This window comes from Lycorma delicatula, chromosome 3 (assembly GCF_047948215.1).
Source record: "Lycorma delicatula isolate Av1 chromosome 3, ASM4794821v1, whole genome shotgun sequence".
NCBI lineage: Eukaryota > Metazoa > Arthropoda > Insecta > Hemiptera > Fulgoridae > Lycorma > Lycorma delicatula.
In genome coordinates, this window is record NC_134457.1 from 79,659,096 (window position 1) to 79,674,602 (window position 15,507).

The window sequence follows — 15,507 nt, forward strand, 5'->3', positions numbered from 1 at the left end:
TTTAAGTTTTGTACTGTTTTTTGTTAATACAAGACTAATCGTTAAAAGTGTAAACACTAGCGATTATGCTATCTTTTGTTATTAATGGGTCTGAATTCTGGTTTCCTATTTATTTATCTTAAATAAATCGAGACGATTATTTTAAACTCTGTCTTGTGTGTATTCTCTGTTTAGTATTATTATTGACATTTATGAGTATTTGATGTGTAATATGATTGTTTACTGTTTTGATTATGTTATGTATTAATTGTTTGATTATTAGTTTGTTATTGACATGTAATATTATTATCGTTTATTATTATTATTCTCTATTATTGTGGCTGTGATTACTATGATTAATATTCATTTATTACGATTTTTCATAGTTTTATTGTTGTCGCTTATTATTATTAATATTTAATATTACCATTGTCATTATTTTATGCTTTTAAACCAATAAATAGTAATTATATAAACATTCTAAATTGTCTATCTCTCAATATCCTGATCGAGCCGCGACACGCAACAGGATAATTGGTATATATATATTTTTTTAAATTCACTTTATTTATAACAAACTGCTATAAGATCATCAAAGGAATTTCTCAACAAAATAAAAATAGACAATCTAAATCGGTCATTTGGTACAAATAAATAAGGGTTATAAACATTTTAAAAAATGAACATCTCGTTTTTAAAGACATTTAAAAATATATTATCGAAACCTGCCAAAAAGATTATCTATCTAAGTGATAAAAGATTCCATACAAACATGTAAACACATACGAACGTACTTTGTTTACATTGCTTAAAGGAGTAAAAATTGAATTATAACGAAGACTAAAAAATAATAAATCTATCCATTGTCGTTAACGGATAAATTCATAATTCATTGATCCGTTTTTTTGTTGTTTTTTTTTTGTGCATATGTTCCAAAATTCTACTGAGGTCGTTAAAATACTAAAATTTCAACAAATAAAAATAGGTTAATACTTAATGTTACTTTCATAATTCAGAAATACTACATTTATGATCTTGCTTATGGGCATCATAAGTATTTTAAAATGAAGATTTATGATTTTCCTTATCTGGTTTTCTTTAGGACACAGCTTTTACAACAGTTATATACTAGTTTATTGTTATACATATGGTGTACATTCATAAGATCTTGAATATTCTGGTTTTTTAAGCTGAATTGTACTTTTTAATTAACGTGTTAAGTGATTTTTAATATTGTAAGGATCTCCAAAAAATGAAAAATCTGAGATGTCACGTACATTCCAAAAAACACGTAATAATGATTTTAATCTACGCATCAATAACGTTCCCCCACAGATAAATTATTTCAGTTTTTTAAAAACCAAAGGAAGTTTCGAATTAGCAAAAATTAGTTTACCTTTTTTAATACATAGTTTTTTAAAAAAATAAACATATTTGTTGGACTCAAAATTGGTATGTAAGACAACATGAGTGGTAAAGTTATGTAAAATAGAAGACGAAGACTGATAAACTAGTAAAATTACTTAATAATGTTTTAATAGAAATATAAAATTCTTTCTTCTCTTTATAATTAAAAAATAAAGCAATATCTAATCCTGATAGTATCTGATAACACCTTAGTATCTAAGAAAAGATACAAATGCTTGCATAAATTTTTCACCAAACAACATTTGATTCTTGATAAAGATGGCTTCAGTCAATCCAGAACTGCGTTTTTCTATTTCTGTACGTTTATTTTTTTATTTTTATATCTTGTTTGAATAGTAATAAAATTTCGATAAATTATACTTAAAACGTTTTTAAATAATTTGAAAACTAGGAGAAGCACTTTTCCACTGACAAATAATTATCAATAAATTATAAGAAATTATATCAAAAAATACGAAATACTTTTAATAAATTATAAAGAAAAGATTATTAATAATAATAATAATAATAACTAAATAAATAGTATTTATATTACAATACAAAAAATGTTACTATCTATGTTTATAATATTAAAAAAAAACAAAAAAAAAAAAAAAAAAAAAAAAAAAAACAGTTGACAGAAAATAGTTTAAATAATAACCGTCGAAAGCGCAGCAATAGTTTAAAAAACAGTCGAAACCAATGAAATTTCATATTTACAGAAAAAATTCGTCCACTGATAGATATATCACCAACGATTTATTTCATTCTGTGGCAATAAAATGACATGTTTTAATGCGACAATTTACAGAGCAATTCGGTTACCATTTAGTATGGAAGCTTATCGCACAGAAATTAATTTTATTTAAGATACAGTTGAGGTTAACAATTTTTACCAGAAAAATCATTGTTAAGTTCAGAAATTTTGTTTTTACTTACATTAGTTTTTACTTCGAATAACTTTTTAAAAATTAAATGCAATCTAGAAATAAATTAAAAACCACTTTTCTCTTATAGCACCAAAGAAAAGTTATTACTCAAAATTTAGCGTAAAAGTGGCTCTTTCTAAGAAATTGGTTTCCATCCTAGGAAACGCAAAAAATAAACTAAATCCTATTAAAGAGCAGGATTACACAAATTTATTTTTAAATAATATAATAGTTAATAACAATTCAATATTGCCGATCTCCGTGTCGGAGTGAGCGTCTCAACTTTTCATCCGGAAGTCCCCGGGTTCGATCCCGGTCAAACAAGGCATTTTTCGTACGCTATAAATTTATATTTTCATATTCCCATGCACACGATTCTTTGTAAGCTTCTGTGGGGAATTAATTCATAAATTAATATACAGGACGAACTAAAAGAAATGTTTAATTAGAAGAAAGGAGAATTTACTGTACTGCATGAAAGTGTTTGATAATAATTAGAAACAAATGACTGCACAGAAATTATTTATTCAATGACAATGAAACTAGCTTTACTCTTCAACATTATCTCAGGCTACATTTAGGCTTGTCCAGTCTTTTTGTGAGCGTTCTTACTCCAATAGTAAAGAACTGTTCACTTTGGTCTCAGAGACATTCTTGTACGGCATTCTTGGACTGCTCATTGTAACAGAACACAGTACCACTTAAAAACTCTTTGAAGACTAAACAAACAAAAAATCTGATAGTGTGAAATAAGGAATGGAAGATGAATATGGCAACAACGTTTGACCCAACTTTTGAATAGCTTCTATGTCTTGTGAGTGGTATGGGAGCGGGCGAATTCATGCAGAAGAATTACGATTTTTGAAAAAGAACCAGGAAGTATCCTTCTATTTCAGGTTTTACTTTATTTTCTAGCACGTCACAATAGTACTCGGTTTTGATGATACGTTGTTCTTCCAAAATAGCAAAAAGTTGGGCCTTTACAGTCCCAAAATACCGCTAGCATAACTATACCGGCTGATGCGTAGGTATTGAATTTTTTCTGGCGGGTGAAATAATATGTTTCCATTCTACAGGGTGATTCAGGAGGATAGGGCAATACTTTGACAACTCACTCTAGAGGCTAAAAATAAGAAAAAAGTTCATATAAACATAGATCCGAAAACGCTTCGTTAGCGAGTTATACAGGGTGAAAGATTTCGCCCGAGTTTCACTTCCTCCAGATAAATTAAGGCTTTCTGAAATTCTGGGAAGGTCAATTAAGGGGCAAATTCAATTGTTTCTTATGATTTTTGAGCTGCAAAATCGAAAAAAATAGGTCCCAGATCTTTATCTCTCTTAGTTTCTAAGATGACCCGTGTAAAACGCCAAAAATAGGGTCAAAAACACATTTTTTTACATTTGACGTACAATAACGTTGTTAAATTGGCAATAAATCATAGGTTTTTTGGGGGGTGGGGGTGCGATTTTGCAAATATTGTTTTTTTAATTGTTAACAAATGTGCTCAAGAAAAATATGACCTTAATTAGGCGAAATCTCGAGATACTGAGGGTGATCTTGCTGTACAGTCTCACTCTCTTGACCTCTTACGTTGGAAATTTAATGTCATCAATGCCCCATATATAGAAGTAATCTGACCAAGTTTGGTCAAAATCGGTCCAGTATTACTGGAGATATTAAGTGATTTAGAGGCTAACACCGAACACATACACGTACATACGAACATTAACATCCGGAAAATTTCCATTCGGTTTTTTTGGTTTATTGAGTTCCTTAGGTGTCAAAACGTCAAGATCCGATGAAGACCCCACATACCCAAAGTGGACCGATTACAATTCTTTCCCTTCTAGAGTTATAGTTCCGCTATGGCGCTACCTAGATGGAAAGTAAAATTTGTAGTCACTTTACTTTTCACATGAATTTCGCCCGGTTTCATTAAACAAAAATCTAATCATAGCATTTATCCTTCCACGGTGCACGTTTCAAGCGTAGCCGACATTTTAAAATAAAAAAGAGGATATAAAAATGAAATTTTTTCAAACAGCTGATATTTTCTGGTTTTTTTTTTGTTTTTTTTTATACCTGAAACGAAATAGCAACTCAAACAGTTTTAGCTGTGCGCAAGCTCAAACGTTTACAGATTACGGTTTGCGCGCTAACTTTGAAAAGTAAATGATGCACCGTGACGATGAAGACTTTCTTTATCGTGTCGTATTCGGTGACGAATCAACGTTTCATATAAATGGAAAAGTAAACACTCATAATGAGCGCATCTGGGAATCAGAAAATTCTCACGAAATATTGCAATGTGAATAGACTCCCCAAAACTGAATGTTTTTTTGTGCCGTATGCCGACGTCAAGTTTACCGACCGTTCTTTTTCGCGGAAGCAAGTGCGTCTGGAATGAATTATCTTGATATACTACAACTATAGCTCTTTCCTCAAGTGCAATACCAACCACAGAATTTTATTTGGCAGCAACATGTGCGCCTCCTCACTGGCATAATGATATACGTAATTGGTTGAATGAAACTCTCCACGACTGCTGGATCGGTCACCGGAGACCGGATGACAGGGCTTGTTTGCCGTCACCTCCACGTTCGCCCGATCTGACCCGGTGCGATTTTTTTCTTTGGAGATTTATAAAGGATCAAGTGTATGGCCACCGTTACCGGCTGGCCTACCCGACTTGAGGCACAGGATTGAAGCAGCTGGCGCATAAATTACTCCAGAATCTGATTGTATTGTAAGTATGGGATGAACTCTCCTATCGGTTGGATGCGTGCCGTGTGACGAATGATTCTCACGTTGAACGCTTATAGGAAAAACTGTTTGAGTTTCTCTTTCATTTAATTTGTATAATTTATCGATGAAGTAAAACTTAATAAATATTACCTAACTTTAAAACCCAAATATTCATTTTGAAGCACACGTTATTTATTTTATAAAAACTGGTAAAAGCATTCTTTTTGAAAAGCTTCGTAATTATTAATTATTTTTTAGTTTATTATAATTGTGATTATTCATAATTTTTCTTTCATTTCATTTAATTAGCTAGTTTTTTATTTACATATTATTTCTTCACAATCGAATGATTTTATGACGATCGAAATGGCTATCTAGTTTTAGATTTAACGCAATATTTTGTAAGCGATTGTTAATGAATAAGCATTTAATAGTTTTTTATTTATCTCAATAACTATTTAGAACAGCTCTTTTTTTAGATTATTACATTAATATTTTTGCTTAGCATAAAAAGTAAATAAATAGATGTTATTGGTATATATATGTTATTGTAACATTTATTAATTTGAATAAAATCAATATTTCAATTTATTATCAAAATGGAAACTTGTTATTCCTCACACTCGACTGTAGAAACAGAACAAACGCAATATCTACTGAGCTTATCTAACTTTAACTAACCAAATATAGCTCACCACAACTATTAGGCCCATTTCACCGATAGCTTGAAGCGGACATAAACTTACTTAATTAACTAAGTTATAGTATAATCATAACACTGTTGAAAGCCACTAGAAATCTACGACTTAAAGAAAAAGATTAAAACTAATTTTAATGTTTCAATACTACATGTAAACTTCACGGAATAGTTACTCCTTTCGAAAAATTACTGTTTTTTATTAGTTAAAAATTTCAAGAATCACTAACTGAAAATAAATAAATATAGCATAGGCAGTAAAATTTATTACCGTTTAAACAATTGTGTTTTTCTTTTTAATCGAATTAAATAAGGATTGAATTGAAATAGGAAAATTAATTGAATTAAATTAAGTTTAAGGAATTTGGTAAATTATGGATAAAAGAATTCAATCATTCGTCGGTTTTCCCGGTAATGTAATTTTAAAGTTGTATAACTTCTTTAAGAGATTATGTAAAAAAGAATAATAATAAAGTTCTAGGACATTAAAGAAAAGCTTTTTGTCAACATAAATGTTGTTTTTTTTCAGATAGCGGTTTCAATACCGCGCTAATTATTATGTTATTTGGTATCTCAATAAAATATTTATTTTATCACTGAACTATAACAATATCATAAATAAGAACTTTTTTATTATGTCCAGTACATAAACACATTACATACGAGTAAACAAAACAAGTTCTAATATTTAATAACTTTATTACAGTATATTACATTGTATAATAATTTTAAGTAACGATTGGACGGAAAAAGAATTGTGAAAAAAAAGAGAAATTTCTATTAAAAAGAATTACAAAATATTTTTTAGAAAAGCGTGCTAGACAGCGAAACAAGTTGTGTGAGATCTGTATTCTATTCAATGTTCAGATGAAACAATAACAGTAAAAATGTAAAACTTTAATACGGTGTAATAGTAAATTTTCTTCATTTAAGAGTTCTTAAATTGTAACTATTACAAGAAAGGCATCTTTCGTTACGCATAATGCAGAAACATCGTGTGAAAATTTTCAGTAAGATTCCTAGCTGATAGGCAGAACGACGTATTTGTAACGGATATTTAATAACATTTTCGTTTTGAAATACTAGATATTATTTTTAGATATTATCTTGTACGAAGTAATTGAAGTATTGTGATCGCGAAAAATGTTGGTTTTTTTTATATTTCAACGGAAATATTCATTTTGACCACTGCTGAATCCTCTTTGACTAGTTTCGGCGCGACACTGTACGTACCTATGAATGTCCAAAAAAAAACCCCAAATTTAAAAGAATATGGATTTTGGACTGTTTCTTAACTGAATAAACCCTCATTGAGAGCTTTTCAACGATATATAAGTGGTACTTATTTTCATTGGTTCCAGAGTTATAGCCAAATTAAAGTTTAATTAATGAAATATTTGAATCTTACAAGGGGAAGGCGCATCGAATCAGATCAGACTTCATCTCCTTTTTTTTAACTTTTTAAAATTGATACTTTTACCAGTGCTTATAAAATAAAAATGCTATCCACAAAGAATTATCATTTTAGAGGAGGCAACAAAATGTATCTGTTTATCGGAGAATAATCTATAGAATGGTACCGTGATTTTTACAGTATGTATACATTATATACTTAATCTTAATCATTACCATATATTGCAGACTACTAAACTTACTATAACAAATAATAAAGTAATAAATCCAAAAATATTTAATAAATAAATCTTAAATAGTATAGAGTAACCAATAAAATGTATTGTTATGTATGTATTAATGTATTAATACATACATGTTAATGTATTAATATTGCTGTAATTATCATAACCGCCATATATTCATTGATTTATTGGTAATACCCAAATACAATCGATTTAATATCATTCACTGCCGATTTTATCGAAAAAGAAGACTAGTAGCTTGCTAGCTATAATACAAGTCGCTACTTTGTTAGGTCGTTCCACGTTTGCTTCGTCAAATAAAATAAACAAAATTCTTAACATGTCACTTACATAAAAATAAAACTTCAAATCATAAAATACACTTACATAAAACTATAAATCGCTTTATTTTAAGAGTTGGATACCAAATTAGGTATAATATGACAAACACCCAAATACGTAAAGAAAAAGGTAATACTGCATTGTAGAGATTATGTAAAAGAAAATAAATATTTTAACTTAGTTTAAAAGTGAATTGAATTAACGTTCTCTGATTATCCAGTAAACAGAGAAAGTTTTACTTTTTTAATGAGTCTGACAGAAAATCTAACATTGTAGGTTAAGAAAGTTTTGATAAAATTACAACAAAACTACAAAAATCATTCAAAAGTTAACAGATCGTATAAAAGTATTTTGATAATTAAATAAGGATTATAATCATCATTAATAGATATGAAAGAATTAATAAAAAAATACAATTATAAAGGTAAAAAATAAAATAGAAACAAAAATTTCCAAAACAATAAAAATAAAAATCGTCGTCTTCCGTTGTTTTCTCCCCAGTCTGTCGAACGTCATTATCCCGCGATTTATATTATTTATTGCTGCACGATTAAAAGACTGTATTTACAAAATTTATAACTCAAGTTCATATTGATTACCGTCTGTTTAAATTTAAGATAGTCCCTACCAAGAGAACCTACCGGGTTGGTCTAGTGGTTAACGCGTCTTCCCAAATCAGCTGATTTTGAAGTCGAGAGTTACAGCGTTCAAGTCCTAGTAAAGCCAGTTATTTTTACACGGATTTGAATATTAGATTGTGGATATCGGTGTTCTTTGGTGGTTGGGTTTCAATTAACCACACATCTCAGGAATGGTCGAACTGAGAATGTACAAGACTACACTTCAATTACACTCATACATATCATCCTCATTCATCCTCTGAAGAATTATCTAAACGGTAGTTACCGGAGGCTAAACAGGAAAAAGAAAGAAAGTCCTAACCAAGAGGTTGGTACAATTATGATTATTACGTTAGACTTTAACAAGCGTGTTCATGCTTGTTTTTTACAACATCGTACGGGTACGGTTATTTTGATCGTTTGATATTGTTTTTAAAAATACATCAGTAAATCGTAGTTATTCGAGCAATATTGTACTAAGAGTTTAATTATCACCATTGTAGTAATCACAATTCGGCATAATTATGGATCTTCCTGCGAATGTGTTTGAATCGTTTTATCAATAAATAAAATGAAATATGCTAGTTTGTTTCAACGTTTTAATATTTTACCAGATTATCAACTGTGTAATCAGGAGTGCGACATGGCGTTAAATATTTCGAATGATCGAGAACGGTGGCGGTACAAAAAAAAAAGATAGTGCCGAGTCTATATACAAATGTGGCCCCCGATACATGGTGGACTCTTATACTAGATAAAATTTTACCGTTCAATGAAAGGACGACTGAGGCCTTCTGTGAAAGTGAACTGATTATTGACCAAAATATAGCTGAAGACTGGAGAAATTACCTACGGGAAGTGTGCGCCGAAAAGCTTTTAAAATCAAATCGTGTGATTGGCCCGGATCTGGCAGCAGTAGAGATCGACGAGTCTCTATTTGTAAAGAGAAAGAGCAACGTCGGCAGAGTCCATCGGGAGCAATGGGTGTTCGGAGGGCTATGCCGTCCAGAAATGTTTCATGTTCACAATAGATAATCGTTCTACAGATACGTTATTGCAGATTACAGTAGAGCACATCGGGCAGGATTTAATAATAAATTCTGACCAGTGGGCGACATACAATGACATAGGTAATTTGAATAAGAATTATGCGCAATAATGTGAACGAAAATATCACTGATCCACTTACGGAGACGTATACCCAAAAAATAGAACGACTACCTAGAGCAGCAAAAAATAAAATTGTACCGTAAATCAGGCACAGCCAGAGAATTCGTGGAAAATGAACAGTCTCTTTATTAAGTGTAATAAACGGTTATTTATATTTATTTATTTTATAAATAAATTTAACCAAACTTAACCTACGCTTGCTTCGCTCGCTAACCTTGAATAATTAACACCGTCATTTTTTGAGTATTTATTTAATAAATTCAGTAATTATTGCAATTATTTAAATAATCAAAACACTCCTGTTAATTAGTCAAGGTTAGCGAGCGTAGGTTAAGTTTGGCTAAATTATATTTATAAAATAAATAAATATAAATAACCATTTATTAAAATTAATAAAGAGACTGTTTTGAATCTATGTTAAACTCTATATCGGCCCATTTTCCACCGAAATCCGATTGACTATTTGTTTTTAAATAAAGCTGTAGCTGCGGTGGCGTTAATACGCAAGTACCATTTTTTTAAATATTTTTCTCCAAATGCTTGTGTAATTTTCTGCCAGAAATACACGCAAATAAGTTGGGGAGGGAAGGTAACAAAGGAAGATCTAAAGATTACTAATATTTATGATATGCACAACACAACTAATATAAATTCTTTGTGGAACAGTCCTAACTGAAATAAAGTTTGCTACTTTATTTCAATTACTGACAAGCACATTTCATTCTTTCTATAGAATAACGTCATGTTAATTTGTAGTAATTAACGCATAAATTATCTGAGAAATATAAGGGTGACGTTTATTATTATTGTATTTGATGATATTAAACTTGTCACAACACTACACTTTTTATATCCCATTATTTGAAATAAAACTAATATGCAATAATAGTCTTTACTGTAAATTAAGTTATAAAAATAATTAAGCATTAAGCTAACCTTATAAATCTAGAAAATAACTAGTGTAACCTAAATAAATATTAAATAATGATATCACAACACATGCAGTGTGTTAGTTAATAATCAATTCCAGTTTTTACTTTCCTGCCATCACAGCTCTAGAAATATGCTTCAAGAAGGAAGGTATGGCAATCAGTCAAAATATGGGATACAGGTATTCTGCATTTCTATGTTTCATTACCCAGGACCCCCAAAAAAACGTGGGTGGTATTTGTGTTATTGTATTTGAAACTTAATAACTTTTAACTGGATAAATGATTTTATCAGTTTATCCCTCAGAATTCTTCCTCTATGAATCATGAAACTTTGCTCGCAGTAAGGGGGCTTGAGTGTGCAGTGATACACAGTAGCTGGACCAAAGGTGCAACCATATTGAGAGGTATCTGTTGAGAGCCAGACTAAGGAATGATTCCTGAAAGAGGGCCACAGCTCTTTCAGTATTTGTTAAGAGCATAGATCAGGAGGACTTACAAGGCCATATCAACATCACTCAATCTCCTGAGTACTGTGCAGCTGAAAGCAATGAAGAACTACATTTTTTTTTCCAAGAAAATGTAGCTCTGCATTTTCATGTAACAAAGATAGAGCTGCCTTCGTTGGTAAAATATTCTGGAAGTAAAATAGTCTAGGTCAACTAGGATCTCTGGCTGGAAACTACAAAGGAATGGATCACCAGAAAATTAAAAAGTAACATTCTACTAGTTAGAGCATGGAATGTTAGAAGTCTAAGAAAGGTTAGTAGGTAAGAAAATTTAAAGAGAGAAACGGGTAGGTTAAATGTAGATGTAGTAGGAATTCGCGAGGTTTGATGGGAAGAGAAAAATGACTTTTCAATTAACTCAGTGTCAAATAAAGGACAGGCAGGAGCAGGTTTCATAATGAACAAGATGATAGGGAAGAGAGAAGAGTATTTCAAAAAGATTAGCAACAGAATCATTGTAATCAGGATAAAATCAAAACCGAAGTCAACAATGATTATCAACGTCTGTATGCCTACATGTGCCAATGATGGTGATTAAAGTAGTGTGTATATAAAGAAAACACCTTTTATGCATATTAAATGCATAAAAGGGGATGAAAATTTAGTAAAAATTGGAGATTGGAATGCAAGCATCAGAAAAGGCAAGGAAAGAAATATTGTGGGTGAATACAAGTTGGGCAAAAGGAATGAAAGAGGAGATTGACTTATTGAGTTTTGCACAAAGTATAATTTAGTAATTGCCAACACCCAGTTTAAAAATCATAATAGAAGAATATACATTTGGAAAAAGCTGAGCGATGCTGCAAGGTATCAAATATATCATGGTTAAGGAAAGATTTAGAAATCAACTCATTGACTGCAAAGCGTACCCAGGTGCAGACATTGATAGTGACCATCATTTACTAATAATGACATGTAGACTGGGGGTTTAAAAACCTGAAGAATAATACCTAATAAATACCTGTCAGATAAATCGGTGGAATTTAAAGAAGCTTGACGAAGAGGAGGTAAAAAAGATTTTTGAGGAGGATATCACAAGAGTCTGAGTAAAAAAGATTAGGTACAAAATACAGAAGAGTGGAAGAATTTTAAAAAGGAAATTCTTAAATCAGCAGAAGCAAACTTAGTTGGAACAAAGAGAACCTGGATATCAGAGGATATATTGCAGCTGATGGATGAACATAGAAGGTATAAAAATGCTAGTGATGAAGATGGTAAAAGGAACTATCGACAATTAAGAAATACTATAAACTGAAAGTGCAAATTAGCAACAGAAGAGTAGATTAAAGAAAAGTGTTCAGAAGTGGAAAAAGAAATGATTATTGGTAAAGTAGACAAAGCATACAGGAAAGTTAAGGAGAACTTTCTGGTACATAAGTTAAAATTTAATAATGTGTTAAATAAAGATTGTAAACCAATTTATAATATGGAAGAAAAGGTTGATAGGTGGAATGCATTAAAGTTATACAGAGGAAATGAATTAGAAACTGGTGTCATAGAGGAGGAGGAGGAAGTCAAAGAAGATGAAAAGGGAGTTATAGTACTGAGATCTGAATTTAATAGAGCATTAAAGGATTTCAATGGGTGAAAGGCTCCTGGGATAGACAGGATACCTAAAGAATTACTATGCAGTGCAGGTGAGGAAGTGATAGATAGATTATACAAACTGATGTGTAATATTTACAAAAAATGGGAAGTTCATCAGAATTCAAAAATAGTGTTATAGTCATGATCCAAAGAAAGCAGGAGCAGATAAATGTGAAGAATATACAGAATAATTAGCTTAACTAATTATGCATCAAAACTTTTAATTTGAATTCTGTACAGAAGAATTGAGAGGAGAGTGGAAGAAGTGTTACGAGAAGACTAACACTGCTTTCTAGAAAAGTACAGGGTCAAAGGAAACAATTTTAGCACTCAGATTAATAGTAGAAGGAAGATTAAAGAAAAGCAAACCAACATACATGACATTTATAGACTTAGAAAAGACATTTTATAACGTGGAATGGAATAAGATGTTCAGCATTTAAAAAAGTTCAAGAATAGTGAGATAGAAGAACAATTGCTAACATTTACAGGAACCAAACTTCAACAGTAATTAATCAAAGTGCATAAGAAAGAAGCAGTAATAAAAAAGAGAGTCAGACAAGTATGTTTCCTATCCCCCTTACTTTTTAATTTTTACATAGAACTAGCAGTTAATGATGTTAAAGAAGCAGGTTAGATCCAGAGTAACTGTGCAAGGTGAAAAGATAAAGATGCTACGATTTGCTAATGAACAGTAGTAATTCTACTTGAGAGTAAATAAGATTTAGAAGAAACAATAAATGGCATGAATGAAGTTGTACACAAGAATTATCACATGAAAATACACAAAAATAAAATGAAATGTAATAGAAATAAAGTACATGGACCACTGAATATAAAAATAGGATGAGAAAATAATATGGAGTTAAAAGAATTTTGTTATATGGGAAGTAGAATTACAAAAGATGGATGAAGTAGGAGTGATATAAAATGCTGAATAGCACAGGCGAAATGAGCTTTCAGTTAGAAATATAGTTTGCTTACATCAAAAATTAATTTAAACATCCGGAAAACATTTCTGAAAGTATATTATGTTTGGAGCATAGCTTTATATGAAGTGAAACTTGGACAATCAAAATACCTGAGAAGAAAAGATTAGAAGGTTTTGATGTGGTGCTATAGGAGAATGTTAAAAATCAGACTGGTGGATAAAGTGACAAATGAAGAGTGTTGCAGCAAATTGATGAAGAAAGAAATATTTGGAAAAATATAGTTAAAAGAGGAGACAGACTTATAGGTCATATTTTATGGCATCCTGGAATGGTTTTGATATTGGAGGGGCAGGTAGATGGCAAAAATTGTGCAGGCAGGCAACATTTGGAATATGTAAAACAAATTTTTATATAGGATGTAGGAAGTACGCCAAAATGAAACGACTGGCACTAGATAGGGAATCTTGGAAAGTTGCATCAAACCAGTCAAATGACTGAAGACAAAAAAAGCAATTTTAATAGTTTGGCACAGACTCGTATGTATGGGGGAATTTGTTGGTAAAAGTTTGAGGTCAATATCTCAAGGGAGTGGGGTAGATAATTTCTTTGGGATCAATTTTCTCAAAATTCTGCAAACATAATTCCACTTTATATTAAGCTCAGTATATGTGTATATGCTTATCTTACCAATTTTAAAATATTTTACCCGCAAACTCTCCCCCTTTCCCAAAAATCAAAACAGTATCTTTCTACTTATTGCATATTTTTACCAGAATTTTTTTTTGTGTCTTCTTAAGCAAAGTAGTAGTATAAGTAGCCCCCAAAAAAAATAATACTTCAGGGCAATATTGTGAGTGGGAAAGCAGATCAAAATTGAAAAATATGGCTAGACGATTTGAGCCCTGGCCGGCTAGTTTCAAAAATAAAAAGAGTTTATAATACATCAAAAACTTAATAATCAAAAATTTAATTTAATTAAATGTAACAAATAGAATAAATATTGTTAAAATGATAACCTATTAAATGCATCACTCACTATAGATTCATGAATATTTATAAATATAGCATACAATTATGTTAAGAAGAGACATTCAAGCTGAAAAAATACTGTTTAATTAGATCACACTCATTAACTAACCTATACTGCAATGTTTTCTTCGTAATAGAAAACAATCATTAACTGTTTCAGCAAACACTGATTGAATTACGTTTGCATTAAGAAATTACTTTAAAAGTATTTTTAATATTAAATTGGAGGTGAATTAAATAAGTTCTTCGTTACAATCTAGCGAGTAGCTGATGTTTGTTTTACGAAATAATTATATTATAACATAGTGTTTAAGACAAATGTTATTTCACCTCATTGCTAAAACTTTATTAAATATAACTTTTATTACTGTTTAATTACATACTTACCGAAATCAAATACCGTTTCAATTATATTAAAGACATTATTAAAATGAATTTACAAAAATAATTAACACGAATATTAACACAAACCGTATCAAAAACAATCGTACCTTACAGCTGCTTGCACTAGACAACTAAGGCTTCTAATACAGTACGTCGAATGCGTCTCTCCACTGAACTAATACTCGAGATAACACAAGATGATTGGTTGTACGCTGTACAGTCAAGCTACCGTTTCATATCGTACCTGACGTACTGCTGTTAAACCGTCTGCTTTATCGAAAACAAATTACAGCTAGTATTTCTGAATCTATACATTTCTTAAAATTATGAATACTGTTATTAGTATATATTTGCGTAAATTATGAAGAAATTGATGATGCTTGTCAAAATATTATTCTATATTTAATCATTCTTATCAAGTATCATACGAGTAATTAAATCCTCATTTATTGGATATTTACTATTTACAAATAAGAACATTATACAACCTCGATAATTCGAAGTTACATTTTAAATATATATTTAACATACTGAATTTAACGGTTATTCCGGAATAATTGTAAGAATTACTTAACTGAAATTAAAAGTTCGTACACTGTTTTAAAACATT

At 30.5% G+C, this 15,507-nt stretch overlaps 1 long non-coding RNA gene across 1 annotated transcript in view; it reads right to left on the reverse strand.

Moving 5' to 3' along the window:
- The window catches only part of LOC142320920 (uncharacterized), a 335,385-nt gene extending 320,369 nt beyond the window's left edge, over positions 1-15,016 (reverse strand). Inside the window, exon 1 of the long non-coding RNA XR_012755510.1 lies at positions 14,901-15,016. This is a non-coding gene — a long non-coding RNA (uncharacterized LOC142320920). The remainder of the gene's footprint in view (positions 1-14,900) is intronic.
- Between the last annotated feature and the right edge of the window lie 491 nt (positions 15,017-15,507).